This window comes from Monodelphis domestica, chromosome 1 (genome assembly GCF_027887165.1).
Source record: "Monodelphis domestica isolate mMonDom1 chromosome 1, mMonDom1.pri, whole genome shotgun sequence".
Classification (NCBI taxonomy): domain Eukaryota; kingdom Metazoa; phylum Chordata; class Mammalia; order Didelphimorphia; family Didelphidae; genus Monodelphis; species Monodelphis domestica.
In genome coordinates this window covers 715,698,484-715,716,341 of record NC_077227.1, presented here as the reverse complement: position 1 = coordinate 715,716,341, position 17,858 = coordinate 715,698,484, and the positions used below count along the sequence as shown (strand labels likewise).

General features: G+C 39.7%; 1 protein-coding gene across 6 annotated transcripts in view; it reads right to left on the bottom strand.

Moving 5' to 3' along the window:
• Positions 1 to 17,858, bottom strand: part of IL34 (interleukin 34) — a 65,028-nt gene that overhangs the window by 27,647 nt on the left and 19,523 nt on the right. Inside the window, exon 1 of one of the 6 annotated variants that reach the window (XM_016428040.2) lies at positions 16,672 to 17,093. The exons of 4 other annotated variants lie outside the window; for them this stretch is intronic. The gene's annotated coding sequence lies outside the window, so the exon portion shown is untranslated. Of the gene's footprint in view, positions 1 to 854; positions 908 to 16,671; positions 17,094 to 17,858 lie in introns of those variants that run through there. One more of the 6 variants, XM_056824681.1, reaches the window with a different exon arrangement.

Below are 17,858 nucleotides of genomic sequence, written 5' to 3'. Positions count from 1 at the left end.
CATTATACACAGAAAGTGAAACATTGTAGAACAATACAATGTAATAGACTTTGCTAATACAAGACAATCCCAAGGGATTTATGAGAAAAAATGCTATCCACATCTAGAGAAAGAACTGTGGGAGTAGAAATGCAGAAGAAAAACAAATGACTTGTCATTTGTTTATATGGATATATGACTTGGGGTTTTGGTTTTAAAAGATTGCATTATGGCAAAAATAAATAATATGGAAATAGGTATGTGATAACACTTGTATAATCCAATGGAAGTGCTTATTGGATCTGGGAATTGGGAAGGGAAAGAAAACAAAATATGTAAACATGGAAAAATATTTTAAAAATAAAAAAAGTTGATTGAGGATCCCCCAAAGAGCTTTGGCTTATATATGAGTTATAACAACTGACATTAACTTACTATAAATTAAAATAGTCTACTATTATTATAGGCAGTTAGGTGGTACAATAGATAGAGACTATGCTTGGAATCAGGAAGATTCATCTTCCCAAGTTCAAATGTGGCCTCAGATACTTACCCCCAGCTATGTGACCCAGTTTGCCTCAGTTTCCTCATCTGTCAAATGAGTTGGAGGAGAAAACTACTCCATTTTTTTTTTTGGCCAAGAAAATCTCAAATGGGATCATGAAGAGTATACTGGACATGACTGAAAATGATTGAACAAGTATTATTATGGGAACCACTCTAACTTCACAGGAATGGTTGAAAAGATCTCAGGTTGTCCAGGACTAGATTTTGAGAACCATTATTCTGGACCATGGCATAAAATATAGGCAGGCCCATGGAAAGAGTGCTACATTTGGAGTCAGAAAGACCATAGTTCCTAAGATATTTCTTACCTATATGACCTCAGGCAGATGACTTAATTTCTGCCCTCAGTTTCCTCATCTACAAAATAATAATAATAATAATAGTTAGCACTGATTAGCACTTTGTAGTATTTTAATACATACATAATGTCATATTATTTTCAGTTTTACAGATGAGGAAACTGAAGGTAGAAAGTTAAAGTGATGGTCCCACAGCTAGTTATTGTGTGACAAAAGATTTGAACTGAGGTATTCTTGACTTTAACTAGGAATAACCTCTACAATCCCTTTCCACTCTAAATCTATGGTTCTAAGTCAGGGGTAGAGAAAACCCAACAAGATCTAGTAAGAAGGTATTTCCCCCAAATTAGGTTTAGACTAACACCTTATATCACAATAAGTTCAAACACACATAACCCGAATATTAAAGGTCATGCCATAAAACAAATAAGAAAAGAATCTAATGAAGAACCTCATAGCTTTGACTGGGAGGCAAATGAGGGGCAGAGTCAGTCACAAAAGATAAAATAGGTAGGTAACTTCAATTATATGGAATTTAAAATTTTTGCAAAGATGGTGGATTAGAGAAAACCCAACTGAAATCTCTCAATATCCCTCCAAACAACTTTAAAATAATGTATCAAATCAAAGTTTGGAGCATGAGAATTAACAAAAGGTCAAGGTGAGATTTTTTCCTGCCTATAAAAATTTAGGAAGTCAGCCGGAGGAATTTGTGACAAGAGGATGGAGGCCTGTCCAGAACCCATACATGCTGTAGCAACAGCAGCAGCAGTTTAGGAAACTCTCAGCCTAGAGATGGTAAGGGAATCAGACAACTGGTCAGAAAGAGATTATAGAGGACCCTTCCCTGGCACTGGATATAGCTGGCACTGACTGACAACCTCTGAGTATTAGGAGTGGATCACAAGGGAACAAGTGCCCTTGTCACAGCTTCAAGGCAAAGAAAGCACTAGTTCTTGTGGCTGCAGGGAACAAGAAGCCATTCTTGGGTAAAGACCAGAGTTAAAATCAGGGGAACAGTGACCATATCTGTCCCAAGATCACACCACTTTGGAAGCACCAAAAACTTGCAGACTACCAAAACTAAAACAAAAAAACCTGAAGCTTGGGACAGTGCCTCTCCACCCCCCAAGATAAGCAAAACTCAACTTCAATATAAAGTTCAAAGATGAGAAATAGTCTAGAAAAAGTGAGCAACAAAAAACTAATTTGACTATAAAAAACTACCATAGTATCAGGAAAGACCAAGACATAAACTCAGAAGCAAATAGTGTGAAAAAAACTACAAACAAACAAACAAAAATGCTAATTGGATCTACCCCAATAAGAATTCCTGGAAGAGTTAAAGAAAGAAATGAGTGGTAGAGGAAAAATTGAGGGGGGAAATGAGAAGGAAATTTATGAAAAGAAAATTAACAGCTCAGTAAAAGAGGCACAATAAAAAAATTCTAAAGAAAATAGCATGTTAAAAAAAACAGGATTTGCCTAATGATAAAAGAGGTACAAAAATTCACTGAAGAAAAGAACTTGTTAAAAAACAGAATAGGCCAAATGGGGGGAAAAAAGATACAAAATATCATTGAAGAAAATAATTCTTTAACATTTTAACTTGGGCAATTGGAAGCTTATGATTCCAGGAGACATCAAGAAATAATGAAACAAAGCCAAAAGAATAAAAAATGGAAGAAAATGTGAATTATCTCATCAGAAAAATAACTAACCTGCAAAAAAGATTAGAGAAAGATATTTAAGAATTGGACTACCTGAAATCCATGATCACAGATGGAGCCTAGATATCATATTTCAAGAAATTATCAAGGAAACTCCCCCCTAAAGCTTAGATACAGAGGGCAAAATAAATATTGAAAGAGTCCACTGATCACCTCCTGAAAGATATCCCTAAATGAAAACTCCCAGGAATAGTATAGCCAAATTCCAGAGCTTTCAGTCAAAGAGAAAATACTTTTAGCAGCCAGAAACAATTCAAATATTATAAAGCCACAATTAGGATCATGTAAGATTTAGTAGCTTCCATATTAAAGTAATGGAAGATTGGAATATGATGTTTCAGAAGGCAAAGCAGGTAGGATTGCAACCAAGAATCATCTACCCAGAAAAATTGAGTATAATCCTTCAGAGGGGAAGATGAAAATTTAATGAAATGGAGGATTTTCAAGCATTCCTGATGAAAATACCAGAGATGAACAGAAAACTTGACATTCCAACATAAATCTCAAGAGAAACTTTAAAGGTAACATGGAAGAATAATCATAAAGTTCTCAATAAAGTTATTACCCTTTCGGGGCAGCTAGGTAGCACAGTGGATGGAGTGTGAGGCTCAGTCAGGAGTTCAAATCTGACCTCAGACACTTCCTAGCAGTGTGACCCTGAGCAAGTACTTCTAGTTTAGAATGTTATCCTCAGCATTGATTCTAAATCAGAAGATAAAATTTTTAAAAATATATCTTTTAATAAAGTTCAACTATTTACATTCCCATATGAAAATGATACATGTAACTAACTATATAGAACCTCATCATTATTGGATCAAGAGGAGTTTACAAAGAAGAAATGGATATGAATAACTTATGTTGTCATGATCTCAAATTAAAAAATGAAAGGGTGAGAAAAAGTGGTGCGCTGAGAGAAGGGGGAAGGGAGAAGTAGAATGGGGAATAAAGCAGGCACATAAGGAAGAGATTTTACAATGGAAGGAGAAATGTTCTGGGGGGGTGTTGGGCAATGCTTGAACCTTGCTCTCATCGGAATTGGTTCAAAGAGGGAAGAATATATATGCACTCAGTTGTTTATTAAAATATAACTTACTCAATAAGGAAATAGGAAGGGAAGGATATAAAAGAAAGAAGGAGGGGGATGATAGGAAGGGCAGATTAAGGGAGGCAATGGTTAGAAGCAAAATGAACTTTTGAGGAGGGATAGACAGAAAAGAAGAAACAGAAGAAAATGGGATAGAGAGAAATACAAAGTAATCATAACTGTGAATGCAAATGGGATGAGCTCACCCATAAAATGGAAGCAGATAGCAGGATGGATTAGAAACCAGAATCTAGCAACTTGTCATTTATAAGAGAAACACTTGAAATGGAAAGAGAAACAAAGAATTTAAATAAGAGGCTGAAGCAGAATTCAATGTGCTTCAGCTGAGCAAATAAATAAGGCAGGGGTAACAATTATGATATCAGACAAAGCCAAAGTAAGCCTAATTAAAAGGGATCATTGAAGAAACTACATTTTGCTAAAAGGTACCATAGACAATGGATATAAAAAAAGTTTAGAGCAAGTTTCTCTGATAAAGACTTCATTTCTCAAACATATATTGAGTATAGAACTGAGTCAAATTTAAAAAAATAAGAGTTATTTCTCAAGTGATATAGTCAAAGGATATAAATAGGCAGTTTCCTAGAAGAAGAAATCAAAGCTATCTATAGTCATGAAAAAAATGCTCCAAATCACAATTGATTGGACACAGCAAAGTAGCTCAGAGGACAAAATGCTGGGCAGCTATGGGGTTCAATGGATAGACTACCGGGCCTGGAGTCAAGAAGACCTAAGTTCAAATCCAGCCTCAGACTCTTTCTAGTGTCTGTGACCTTGGGCAAGTCACATAACTTCTGACAGCCTAACAAAAAGCATCCATCAGAGAAGAAAATGGCAGACCACTCCAGTATCCTATACAAGAAATCTATGGTCCAGGGGGGTCACATGAAAGAATCAGTTATATCTCTAGCCCTGTAAATAAGTATGGTAATCAGTTAAGTTGTAACCCAATCTAGCTGCATTTGTCTCCAAGTTCAAGACTTGAGGATTACATAATGTACTCCACATCAAAATGACTGGATATTGGGCTGATGACAATCCAGAGGGACTTATGGGAAAGAACACTATCCACATCCAGAGAAAGAACTGTGGGAGCAGACCTTGATCACATGGTTCGATGAGGATATGATTGGAGATATAGACTCTAAATGATCAGCCTAATGCAAATATTAACAACATGGAAACAGGTCTTAATAAAACACGTAAAATCCAGAGGAACTGTACATCAGCTATGAGAGGGGGGTGGAGGGAGGGGAGGGAAAGAACATGAATCATGGAACCATGGGAAAATATTCTAAACCAATTAATTAAAGTTTTCAAAAAAATAAAAATAAAAATTTAGACAGAAAACATTTCCTTCTGGAACCACAAACCACAAGTGGAAATACAAATTGAGAGAATATCCCAGGAGGAGTTTTACACAAGTGTCATGACAAAAGCTTGTAATGAGAAACTTGAGAGGAAATAAACACTCAATCTGAAATTTTATAAGAGCATGTTGAGCACAGTTGAATCAGCCAGAGGCTTGGTTTTAAGGAAAGTAGATTTCAAAGGGTTCAGAGAAAGAATGGTTAGGATCTTGTGACCTAAAATTCTAACTCAGAAGTGATGAATAAATTCTCAAGAATTAAATTCTAAAGATACTAGGAGGAAAAGCGAGAGTTGTCTAAAGAGACTGAAGTAAACACACAGGGAAGTTCACCAAACAGCTTTAATTTTTAAAAGCCACATATAAAAGAAGGAAGCAAGGGCAGCTAACCAGCTCAGTGGATAGACAGCCAAGACCTGGAGTCAGGAGATTCTGGTTTCAAATCTGGTCTCAGATACTTGCTAGCTGTATGATCCTGGGCAAGTCCCTTAAGCCCAATTGCCTAGCCCTTTCCTTCCTTCTGCCTCGGAACCCATACACAGTATGGATTCTAAGGCAAAAAGCAAGAGCTTTAAAAAGGAGGGGGGGATCAAGGTAATAAGCACTATGGGAGAATAAAAAGGGTTTTGAATTTAGAGTCAGAGGACTTGGGTTCAAATCCTGACTTCTCTACATGATCTTGGACAAATCTCTCATTAGACTGTAAGCTCCTTAAGAACAGGAACTGGTTTGGTGTGGTATTTTGGGATTGGAGGTTTATTTTGTTTTGGGCCTGCCTTTTTATTTGCAGTGCTTATCACAGTGCCTGGCACATAGTAGGTGAGTAACAAACACTAGCTGACCCACTTAACTTCTTTGGGACTCATTTTCCTCATCTGTAGAATTAAAGAATTGTGCTAGATAACCTCTAAGCCTGTGGCTTAATGAAAAGGTAAGAGAAGAGGAAGATCAAAATGTGCTCAGAATAGTGCCAGGGTGCTAATGCACAGAATGAACTGAGGCTGATGAGGAAAATTAAGGATGAGATTTTTTTTAATTGGTTGAAATAAAAAAAGTTTGGTATTAATAAAACCAATGCAACCAAGATTAGAAGGAAAACAACACATTCGGGGGCTTGTCTTATAGTAAGTATCTCTGACAAAAGATTTATCTCTCAAATACAGAGAGAACTGAGTCAAATTTATAATACAAAGCATTCCCCAATAAAAAAAGGTCAAGGGTTATGAACCAGCAGTTCTTGGAAGAAGAAATTAAAATTTCCCAGTCATATTGAAAAAATGCTCTAACTCACTAATGATTAGAGGAATGCAAATTAAAACAACTCTGAGATACCACCTCATATCAACCAGATTGGCTAACATGACCAAAAAGGAAAATAATAAATGTTGAAGGGGATATGGGAAAATTGGGATACTAATACACTGTTGGTGGAACTGTGAACTGATGATCCAACCATTTTGGAAAGCAATATGGAACTTCAAAGGGCTACAAAACTATGCATTTGACCCAGTAATATCACTATTGGGTCTGTATCCCAAAGAGATCAGAGATAAGGGGAAAAGGACCTACCTTTACTAAAATATTTTTAGCAGCTCTTGTCTTGGCAAAGAACTGAGAATTGAAGGGTTGTCTATCACTTGGAGAACAGATAAACAAGCTGTGGTGTATGGTTAAAAAAGAATACTATTGCAACATAAAGGAACAATGAACAGAATGAGTTAGAAAATCTGGAAAGATTTATATGAACTGATACAAAGTGAAGTGAACAGAACCAGAAGTATACAGTAACAAAAATAAGATAATCAACTGTGAAGGACTAAACCATCATTGGCAAAGCAAGTCTCCAAGATAACCACAAGGGAGTCATGATGAAAATGCTATCCATAGCCAGAAAAGGAACTGTTGGAATCTAAGGCACATGAAACCATGACACATTCCACTATATTTCCTTCATGAGATTCCTATTGTATGTATGATATATGACTTCCATCATGACACGAGGAATACCGAAAAATATATTACAGGAAAGTACAAATATAATCTATATCAGACTATTCACTGCCTTGTTGGGAAGGGAAGAAGGGGAGGGAGAGGAAAACTTGAATTCTAAAATGTCAAAAAACAATTGTCAAAATTTATTTCTACAGGTAACAAATACTTTTTTTAAAATTCTCAATGAAAGGAAAAAACTTTTTTAAAGCCACATGAAGGGAATCTTCCTGAGTTCAACTCTGGCCTCAGCCACTTCCTAGCTATGTGACCCTGGGCAGGTCATTTAATCCTGTTTGCCTCTGTTTCCTTATCTGTAAAAAGAGATAAATAATGAAATGACAAACTACTCCAAAACCCTAAATGGGCTCACAAAGAGTTGGTCATGACTGAAGTTATATCAGGGAAATGGGAAGATGAGATGATGATATTGGAAAACTCAGAGGAGACATTTGACTCGTTTTGCTTGTGTTTTTCCAGGCATGGAGAATTAATTATTGCATGGGAAAAGGAGGGGGGGAAAGTTAATAAGGAGCTGTTACCCAAGTTAAGGAAGGAGATGGTAAGAGAGCATCTATCTAGCTGTCCATCAAGAATCATCTGGGATAGGGATTAGGGAAAAAAACCTCATCAGATATGACTGCTGAGCCATTGACAGATTTTGGAGACCTAGAGAGATCCTGAAGGACCAGAGAAAAGTTTGCCTCCTGATTTTAAAAGGGGGAAGGGGATGGATGGGAAGAGATTTGAATCTGAAAACTAGGTCAGTAAATTTTATTTTGGTCCCACATAAATGTATAGACTGTATTATTAAAGGGATGGTTGGCAAATATCTAGAAAAGGGGCTTCAGCAAGAATGAGTCGTGCCAGTCTAACCTCATTATCTTTTCTGGCATGGTGATTAGATGGGCAGATGAGGGCATTACGTAGGCAGAGTGTGAACAGATTCTAGCACAACCTTTGGTTAAGTCTCCCATGCTATTTTTGTGGACAAGATGGGTGGATGAAGGCAATAGTACCAATAGGTGTTTGGGGGACTGATGGAAAGACTAACACCAAAGAATAATATTTAATGGTGGTAGGTCACTTGGAAGGAAGTAGGAATATCCCAAACATCTGTAGTTGGCCATGAACTAAAATTCTATCAGTGACTTGGAAAAAGGTATAAATGGGGGGAGCTAGGTAGCACAGAGTATTTAGCACCAGGCTTAGAGTTGGGAGAAGCTTGGTTCAAATCTGGCCTTATACATTTCCTAGGTGTGTGATCCTGGGCAAGTCACTTAACCTTGATTGCCACTCTTCTGCCTTAGAATTGATGCTAAGACAGAAGGTACATTTTTTTTAAAAAAGGCATAAATTACTTGGTTGTCAGTTTGGCAGATGGCACAAAAGCTGGAAAGATGACACATTAGATGACAGAGTAAGGGTTCCAAAAGGTTTTGACAGATTCAACTGGGCTGAATCTAAGAAGATGAAATAAGGATAAGGATGAGTGGCTTGTCCAAGGTCAGAAAGCTAGCCCTTGGCAGAACAGGGACCTTAGCTCAAGTCTTTGCCTTCCAATTCAGTGTCCCTTCTACTGTTCTCATGATTGACGTTGGATTTATGATTAACATGAGCTCATAATAATCACACGGCTATATATGGCTTTATAGCAATCCCATTATGGAGCTAGTACCCATTTAATCCAGGAAAACATCTTGGGAGAGGAAAATCTTGAACTGGATTTGGCCAAACATAAAACAATGGTGCAGTTCCTACTTAGGGTGGAAGGGAGTTTATAAAACCAGCCCAGCTAAGTCCATCTGTTGCTGTCAGATTATAAACTCCTCCAAGGCAGGGGCTGTGTGCTTCTTTATCTTCATATCCTCAGTGCCTAGCACCAGGCCATGCCCAGAGCAGATGGCCAATAATTACTACTTGAATTAAATGTAATAATGCTTCTGGCAATGAAGGCTGGGTCCTGCTCTTGAGTCTATCCCAGATCCACTTTCCCTGGGAGAGTATCTGGCCAATGAGTTCAATCCGATAAGCATAGATCCTAAGGGCTGTGTTAGGTGCTGAGAACTCAAAAATGGGGAAAAAATTATCCGGGTTCTCAAGGAGCTCCCCCTCAACTGTAAGGAAACAGCACCTTTGAGATAAATATAACACAAATATAAAGTGATGGGGTCCTTCAGAGGGAGGGCAGAATAAGAGTAACTGGAGGAAACCAGGTGAGGCTTCCTATAAAAAGTGACTTGAATTGCACCCTGAAGGGAACAAGATGGGGTTCTAGAGCAAGGTGAAAGGGCTGTCCAGGCATAGAAGACAGTCTTTGGGAAGCTGCAGAGACTAGAGATACACTACTTTATATGGGAAATATCAAGTAGGACCATTTGGGGAGGGGGCTCTTTTAGTTGAAACTTAAGAGTGGGTGGCTAGGGGGAACAGTGGATAAAGCTGGGCCTTCCCGAGTTCAAATCTGATCTCAGACACTAGCTGTGTGATTGATCTTGGACAAGTCACTTCCCCAGTTTGCCTCAGTTTCCTCATCTGTCAAATGAGCGGGAGAAGGAAATGGCAAACTCCTCCTATATCTTTGCCAAGAAAACCCCAAATGGGGTCATGAAGAGTCAGACATGACTAAAAGACAACTGAAGAGAGTGGGTAGGGGGAGATTATGCATTTGTGTAACAAGCCTGGGGAAAACTAGGTGAGTCAAAAGGAGTTTGCATTTTATTCTTGGGGAGACTGTGAAGATTCTAGAACAGGAGAGAGGAGCCCTCATATCTGTGCTTCTGGATGATAGATTTGATAGTTGTGGAGAGAATGGCCTGAAAAGGTCTAGATGCAATTATAACAGGTCCAGGTGATGGGGGCCTGACCTAGGATGGTGACCGTGAGCAGGCACGGGAAATAAGCGGCATCGGTGTTGACTCACAAAACAGTCAAGAAGCCTTTTGTGTGTTTCTGGGTTGGTACATAGGGTTATCTCCCAGGAAACGAAGCTAGGATGAAGACACTGATTTCAGAAGGAAATATGCAATAAAAAACCAGCTAGAGGGGTATCTAGGTAGCTCAGTGGCTAGAGAGCCAGCCCTGGAGACAGGAGGTCCTGGGCTCAACTCCAGCTTCAGACATTTCCTAATTTTGTGACCCTGGACAATTTACTTAACCCCAATCGCCTGGCCCGTACTAGCTCTTCTGCCTTTGAACAAATAAAGTATGGATTCTAAAACAGAAAGTAAGAGTATTTTTAAAATCAGACCAAAATGCATCTGTTGCTCCCACCTTCAATATGCCCGTGGTCTCTGTCTCTATCGTTCTCTTTTTTTCATTCATATTTTCTATCTTAGTAACAACTTGGCAAGGGCTAGGCAGAGTTAAGTGAACTCGGGTTCTCTTGATTCCAGAGCCACCTAGCCATTCCCCCTACCCCCCCCCCACTGCATACTTTCTTAATAGTCAAAACAACCTTCTTCATACCCTACAGTGGCAGCAACTGTTGTTGACAGATTTATGCCAGAAGCACATCTAACATGGATCCCTAGGAGCTCTCAGCATCGTGTCCTGACACTGGCTCTCCAGCATCTTGTTATGGCCACAGTAGTAGTAAGCCTCAGAAGCTCAAGGCCACTCAATTGACAGGGAGGGCTCTGGGTGCAAATTCTAACTGTGTGTTGTCGTTCAGTTGCGTCTGACTCTTCGTGACCCCAATTGGGGGCTTTCTTGACAAAGAGATTGGAAGGATTTGGCATTGTCTTCTCCAGCTCATTTTACAGGTGAGGAAGCTGAGGCAAACAGGGTTAAGGGACTTGCCCAGAGTCACAGAACTAGTAAATATCTGGGGTCTGATTTGAACTCAGGAAGAAGAGTCTTCCTGACAGTAGGCTTGGCACTCTACCCACCGCACCACCTATGTAACTATGCCCTTACACGACTAACTGTAATTCTAATAAATCATTGCCTTGTCTCTCCCCACATAGGGACCTTATTCAAAGGGCAGGAGAGAAAAATGCTAGAAGGGATTCACTGCATCTCATTTTTGTACAGCTCAGGCTCAGAGCAGGATTATCAGCTTCGACTGTGACCTGAGGAAACAGAAGTTTAGAGAAGGGAAATGACTCACTGCTAGCCACACTCCTGGGCAGGGCGAGGCTTCTGACTCCAGACCATTGCTGGGCTCCTGGTTATTACTAGTTTAGACAGACTGCGCTGTCAGCTGACACAACTCTTTCAAGCCCATCCTTTCACCTGAACACACCTGTAACAGTATCTGGCAGGAATTATTATCCTCATCCGATGGACAAGATAACTCCAGCTAGCTGCAAGGTTAAGCAACTTCCCCAGCTCAGCTGGCCAGCCACTGGCCAAGCCAGGACAAGAACTTGGGTCTTTTGCCCCATTTCGATGCCTGTCCTACAAATCTGCCCCATCTCTCCAAAATGGCTTTGCCAATTGCTGGAAAGACAAAATCTTCCGTTAACAGATCCCTGCCTACATGCATCAACTTACAACTCGACTCAAAAACCACCTAAGTCCATACTTTGTGCAAAACATTGTCCTATAGAGCACAGTGGATAAAAGAGTCAAGTCTGGAGTCAGGAGGACTTGAGTTCAAATCTAGCCACTGTAAAGATTAAAATTAGGGAATATGGGGAGACTGAGGCAGGTAGATATTAGTTTCTCTCTGCAAGGAGTATTATATTTTTTAGAGGTTTATTAAAAGTTAAGGATTAAAGAAAATACAGGATAAGAAAACACGTGTCCAGGCCACAGAGAGGCCTAGACACAACCTCACCTACACTATGGAAAGAGCCACATCTGCCCCAAACAGAAGTCCAAGAGCACCCCCTCAAAAGCCTTTGAATCAGCTTAAATACCTTCTCGATCTCTGCCCAGGTGAGATTACAAGGCATTCTGGGGAAGTGGAGCAAAGGCTTGTGGGAATTGTAGTCCTGTATTCAAGTCTATTTTTTAGATCTCAGGCACTTCCTAGCTGTATGACCCTGGACAAGTCACTTAATTTCCATTGCCTAGCCCTTGCTGCTTTTCTGCCTTGACACAACACCCAGTATAGATTCTAAAATGGAAGGTAAGGCTTTTTTGGTTTGGGTTTTTTAAACCCTTACCTTCTGTCTTAGAATCCACATTTGAACCCAGGACTTCCTGTATCTAGGTCTAGCTCTCAATCCATTAAAGCCACCTAACTGACCCCAATGTAAGGGTTAAAAAAAATTTTTTTAACCTTGTGTATCTATACTAAAGCTACCCTTCCCTTCCTTACCTTTGGGGTGGTGGGACTAGGAACACTGCTCTCCCACCCACCCCTGGCCAAAAATCAGTCCTACCCTTATTCTGTTTATGTTATGTTGAAGGAAACAAAATTTCCGCAAGTGAGCAAATCCACAGTTAGAACAAAGTAACTTCAAGAAAGAGGGAATGCTCAGAACTTGGGGGAAGGTGGGGAAGAAGAAATGGGAAAAAGCTCCTGGCTTCAAAGGAAGCTAGGGTGTCCATAAGGCCATAGGGAGCCATTGAAGATTTTGTTTGTTATGTTTGTGAAGTGATCAGATCTAGGTTTGGGGATATCAATTTGCCAGATCAAACTGTTTATCATCTCTGCAAAAGGGGGGACAATTTGGATCTTATAACTTCAGAAAACTTATGTGGAAAACTGTTATTACATGTAATTGGCAAAATATCTTTTTTTAAAAAGGCTGTCAGCAATGACACATGTAAAACCCAGTGGAATTGCACTTCAACTATGAGGGGGAGTGGAGGAGGGAAAGAACAGGAATCTTGGAACCACCAAAAAATATTCTAAATTCACTAATACAATTTTCCAAAAATCTAAAAAACAAAAGTTTAAAAAAAGGATATCCGTTTAGTGGCTGGAAGGGTGGGGTGGGGAATAGCCTGGAGAGGGAATAAACTGCCCATACAGGAGCACTCTACTTACATGTGTGCTGGGCATTGTGTGGGGGGCATTAGGAGGGCTACAAAGAAGATTATCTGCTCACAGAACTTTTATCTCCCACTGGAAGGCTAAGACTTGTGCACAGATAACTGTAATACTAGACAGAATGGGGTAAAAAGAGGGTTGGGGCGAAGGGTATGGGAGTGCAGGGGGGCAGAATCACAGAGAGGGGATTAAACTAAGAAATCCAATTGATCAGAACATTATTCCCCAGTCATGCCAATTGGCTAGTACAGTAGTTACATATTTTTTTTTAACCCTTACCTTCTGTCTTGGAGTCAATACTGTGTATTGGCTCCAAGGCAGAAGAGTGGTAAGGGCTAGGCAATGGGGGTCAAGTGACTTGCCCAGGGTCACACAGCTGGGAAGTGTCTGGGGTCACATTTGAACCTAGGACCTCCCATCTCCTAGCCTGGCTCTCAATCCACTGAGCCACCCAGCTGCCCCTAGTAGTTACATCTTTAAAGCGAGCAAACCTTGACTTTAAAGTATCCCAAATGAACTACGCCCAAAGGGTGATAAAAGACTGTCTGCCCTTTGATCCAGCCATAGCACTGCTGGGTTTGTACCCCAAAGAGACAATAAGGAAAAAGACATGTACAAGAATATTCATAGCTGTGCTCTTTGTGGTGGCCAAAAATTGGAAAATGAGGGGATGTCCTTCAATTGGGGAATGGCTGAACAAATTGTGGTATATGTTGGAGATGGAATACTATTGTGCTAAAAGGAATAATAAAGTGGAGGAATTCCATGGAGACTGGGACAACCTCCAGGAAGTGATGCAAAGTGAAAGGAGCAGAATCAGGAGAACATTATACACAGAGACTGAAAACACTGTGGTACAATTTAATGTAATGGATTTCTCTACTAGCAGCAATGCAATGACTCAGGACAATTCTGAGGGACTTATAAGAAAGAACACTATCCACATCCAGAGAAAGAACTGTGGGAGTAGAAATCCAGAAGAAAAACAACTGCTTGACTACATGGTTCAATGGGGATATGATTGGGGATGTAGACTCTAAATGATCACCCTAATGCAAACATCAATAATGTGGAAATAGGTCTTGATCAATGGTACATGTAAAACCCAGAGGAATTGCTTGTTGGCTACAAGGGAGTGAGGAGGGGAACACGAATCATGTAACCATAGAAAAATATTCTAAATTAATTTAAAAATTTCAAAAGTTAAAAAAAAGTATCCCACAGGCATTTGCTTCCAGAAATCTTCTAAAATGTGGTGCCTGGCACAATCCATCCAAGCAGGATGGTGCTTCTGCGAGGGGGGCTCTTGTTTCCTAGACCTAGCCAGTTTGGGATTATCAATGGTGATGGGGGGCAAGGTCATTGCAATCCACAGATAATCCAGAAGAAAGATTTTAGTATCTCCCACTATCCATCTTGTAGCAGAGGAGCTGCAATACAGGAAAATGAACTCTCTTCAGCTCAACATCCCTTCTCTTTCTCTATCCACTCATTGGTGAAGGTGGTAATTATGGAGGACAGGAGGAAATAACCATTGCTAGTCTAATGGGCTCATAGCTTAGCATCCAAGGGGATCTCAGAGGCCACCTAGTCCAACCCTTTCATTTTACAGCTGAGGAAACTGAGTCCTAGAAAGAATAAATCACTTGCCCAAAGTTAGTGAGCATCAGAGGTGGCATTTCAACCCTGAGCTCAGACTTAACAGCTATTCTAACTGTTTCATGTTGCCTTCAAATTTACTGTTACTGAAGCATCCATGATGCATGAAACACCGAGGATGCCTCTCAGCAGGCTAGATGGTACCATTGAAAAGGCACCAATGAATATATAATCATATAGAAACCCATTTTAGGTACTTAATAGTTTTGTGATGGAGTGAATTCATTGAATTAAGAGCCAAGAGACCTGGTTTCCAGACTCACATCTGTCTGAAATGGTGGGAAAGGGGAAAAGGGAGAGAAGAGAGGGGAAAGGGGGAGAGGGGAAGAGGGGAAGGGAGGGAGAGAGAGAAAATGTCTGGTTAGATAAGTCTAGTCTCTGGGTCTTCAGTTTTCCCAGCTGTAAAATGATCTTCAAGGACTCTCTCAACTCCAACATAACATATCATTCTGTCCTAAATAACAAGAGGGAAAGTTAGAGAAAACCGCAGCTACATGATCAGTAGATGGAGTGGTGGGCCAGCAGTTAGGATAATCTGAGTTCAAATCGAACCTCACCCACTTGCTAGCTGGGCAAATCACTTAACCCCTGCTCCAGTTTCCTCATCTGTAAAATAAGGATTAAACAAGAGCACTTACCTCAGAAGGTTGTTGGGAGTATCAAATGAGGCAATAATGGCAAAGCACTTAGCGCAGTGCCTGGCACATAGTAAGAAGTATCTAAACATTATTGTTTTTTATTATTACTTTTTCTTAGCACTATGTGGATTGTTCAGGAGCCAATTCTCCAGGCTGTGAATTTTCCAGAGACCTGCTTCTCTTTCCTCATTTCCCCCACCACTTGGGATCATCAGTCGGAAGGAACCACTCACGTTCATGTGACAATTTAAAGTCTGCATGCTGCTAGTGACAAGATGAAGGCCAAACCATGCAGTGGGAAGGAATGCTAAACTTGGAGTCATAGGACCCTCTGAGACTTGTGTGACCTTGGGTAAATCCATTAACCTCTTAGGGCCTCCGTGAGGGGTAGATAAATGCTTCCATGAATGGCAAGTGGTTTGGAACCCTGTAAGCACTAACCCACAATTAGTATTTGGGTTTTAACCACTCTGTGGCAAAATGATTAAGGGTTTATATATAGTTATATACTTATTTGTATTATGATATCATATATTATTTCTATTCCATGCTTATATGTGCTATGTTGCTTATATTATATATTTATGATTTATTGTATTCTTTATAGTATATATGAGGTGACTGGATATGATGACAATAATCGACACCAAAGCCTGTCCTGAATTTAGAAAGCTTCTCCTAACTCTCTAGAAGCCAGGAGGCTCTTTGGGGCCAAATCGACCCAGAAATTCCATTTCCATTGTCTCCTTTGGCTTTTGTCCCTGGGTGAGGAGCTTTGAAAGAGGATTCCACAGCTGGGAAAGGGACAAAACAACACTTCCCCTCCCCATCCCCTATACAACAACATGGGGCTGGCTTTGTTTTGTCCGCGTCACACAAAACCTTCTCACCCAGAGAACTTTCATCTATAAATCTTCCTGGAAGATGGCCGAGGCTGAGTCCATAGCACATCCTGACACAGCTGTGTCCTGGTGGGAAAGCCCTAACACTTGATCCCAGGGCCATTTCCTGCTCTTGCCTTGTTTTCTCTTGAATACTTTTCCCACTATCCACCTTGAATACATTTGACCGGGGGTTCTCAGTTGTTTGTTTGATTGTTGTTGTTTTTTTGAAGCTGTGTTGAACTGGACAGATGACACAGACAAAGCTATAGGTGCCATACCCTGCTAGCAATCCCCAGCTAGGACACACTCTCGACCTTTCAGGAATGCTGATTGGGGGTTCAATGGGCAAAGCATTGGGCAATCAATCAATCAGCAAGCATTTAGTAAGCGCCTACTATATTGGAGGTGCTGTGCTTACAAAGAAAGGCAAAAACATTGTCTCTGCCCTGGACGAGGCGCTTGCAATGGACAACCTGCAATCTAGAGAGGATGGAGCACCCACCTTCAACCCAGCAGACAGGAGCCAGGAAGCACCATAAAACAGGGCAGGTTTCTTTCTCTCTGTCTTCTAAATGGAGGAACTAACACAGAAGCAATCCCAGGCCAGGCGCCATAATCTGCCTTAGACTGTGGCCAGGTCAAGGCTCACTGGAGGAAAGTTTAAGTCTTGATAAGATAGCGGAAACCAGAGTACAGTCAGTGATCAGAAATAACAGCTCCTAATGGGGTCAGCCTTCAACCTCCTTCCCCCACCCCCTTCCTACTTCATACTCTAAAGTTACTGCTGAAATGGAATGGAGGGGATGGGGGAAGGGGAGAGAGAAGCAAGAATGTTGAAAGACCAAAACAAGATAGTTTGGTAACATACCCTTTTGGGAGTTCACAGAGGGTTGGAAGTCAGTTCTCCATAGAGTTAGTACAGTTCACGATTGAATCGTTTCTTCATTTTAAAAATAATTTATAGCATATACTAATTTGTAATGTAACACAATAAATAATAGAAACTAACCTAATAATTAATATAGGTCATTATTTAGTAATTAGTTTTTAAATAAGTTAATTATAAATTATTTCTATTTATAATATGTACTAATTTATAATGTAATGCAATAAATATGAAAATAATTTAATAATTAATGCAGCTCACTAATAGTTTGTTAGTTTGGGGGGGCAGCTGGGTGGCTCAGTGGACTGAGAGCTAGGCCCAGAGATGGGAGGTCCTCAGATCTCAGACACTTCCTAGCTGTGTGATTCTGGGCAAGTCACTTAACCCCCATTGCCTAGCCCTTATCACTCTTCTGCCTTAGAACCAATACACAGTATTGATTCTAAGACAGAAGGTAAGGGTTTTAAAAAATAATTTATTCATTTTATATGTATTATATGTACTAATTCATAATGTAATATAATAAATATGAAAATAAGTTAATACAGATAACTAATAGTTTAGTGGTTTTAAAAATAATTTAATTATAAATTAGTTATATTTATAACACATACTAAGTTATAATATAATAATATAAAATAATTTAGTAGTTAATACAGATCACTAATCGTTTACTAGTTTTTAAAATAATGTATATGTACTAATTTATAATGTAACAAATAATATAAAAATAATTGCATGTTTAATACAGATCATTTTGATAGCTTATTATTTCTAATTAATATTAAGATATCCGTAGTTTA